Consider the following 1,646-nt stretch of genomic DNA (forward strand, 5'->3'; position numbering starts at 1 on the left):
TATTTAGCTATTCATTTAATAATTGTAAAATGCATTTGGTTTGTTTTGCATTGTTTTGCATTCCAAGAGATAAAAAGAAACTTGGCTCCAAACAAGCACAAAAAAAAAAAAAATAGGCTACATGTAGGCAAAAATTTTTAGGCTACATAAGCAGTCAAGCCATTGCATTTAATTTGGCTCGATAAGCATGACAATTCCAATCTAGAATGAGCAACTTCTGTAATGAAACTAATGCCAATAGCAGTAATTGTGTTGACATTTGGAGCTGTTTACTTGATTCTGAATCAGTTCCTTTTTTTTTTACATCTAGGAAAGATGCACCCGCTGATGCCCAGAGCCTCAGCCTAGCACTGAAAAGCTGTGCTTTTTCATAAATAGCAAATTCTCCACCATGGATAAACAGAGAGGGAGCTAAGAGTAAGCCCTGGATTAATCCTCTCTGCCAAACAGCATGGACTTCTCAGCTGCGATGCGACGGCCTGCTCTTGTCACTCCTTGGAGAGGAAGCGCGTGAATACAGAAAAAAAAAAAAAAAAACTAGAAAATAATAAGCCAGAGTCATTCTGTCCAAGATGTGGGGAGAGGATCAGTCACATGGCTGCTTCTTTAAAAAAAAAAAAAAAAAAAAAAAAAAATCATGTGAGATGACAGCCTGTGCTGGGGCTTTCCACTCATGGATGCCTCCGAGGAGCTTTCGGCCTGCCTACACAATGAAAAGAGACACATACCTGTGGGCTGAGCTTTATCGGCACTACCTAACCAGGCATGTGTCTGTTAAATCCGCTTTGGAATATGTGCTCATAAGATTAGACATCTCACCTGAGATGGAAGGACATGGGTAAGGACTGACTGTTTAATGTGATTTTGGCGCTCAGACAGACAGAGACGCCCAACGGTGGTCTGTTGCAATTGGCAAGAACCCATTAACGTATGATCTGGTTCTGAATTCTCTTATTATATTTCCACTTCTATTCGCTGTAATCATTTTAAGCTGATGTTATTCGGTATGTAAATTTAAAGGTGGCATCACTGTTACTGTTGCTCATACTTTCATTCAATTTAAACAAACTATGAACCTTGAGTATTAAATCTGGCATGGATGATTTTTCGCCTGGTGGATGATAATATAGATGATAAGATGTTTCTTGCTGGAAAGAACATCTTAATTAAGATAGGTTTCTGGTGTTCTAGCAGTCCAGTTTGCTGGATTTAAAGGGGTTTCGGGCACTGGTCAGTTGGTCAGGCTGGTTTTGTTTGCCAGTTTAAAAGAGGTTTTGTCAGAAGTGATGGTTTTAGAGGGGTTTGGGGCACTTGTCAGCTGCTTTGACTGGTCTAGTTTGCTGGTATTTAGGGAGACTTTTGGAAGTTTGTTTTAGGGTGCTTTCACACCTGGCCGTTGTTTCGGAACCTGGAGTGTTCCCCCCTTAGCTCGGTTCGTTTGGGCAAATGTGAACATGGTTATCACACTCGGATCCACGGCAAAACAATCGGTCTGAACGAGGTGGTCTCGGCTCAATTGAAAATGAACTCTAGTGTGGTTCGGTCCGATCTAACGGACCAACAAACCAGGCTATATCACAATGCATAATGGGTAATTACGTAAGCTCTGTGAAAAGCATTAGCTTTGTTGTTTTGCTAAAGCCTCA

This window comes from Cyprinus carpio, chromosome B22, assembly GCF_018340385.1.
Source record: "Cyprinus carpio isolate SPL01 chromosome B22, ASM1834038v1, whole genome shotgun sequence".
Lineage (NCBI taxonomy): Eukaryota > Metazoa > Chordata > Actinopteri > Cypriniformes > Cyprinidae > Cyprinus > Cyprinus carpio.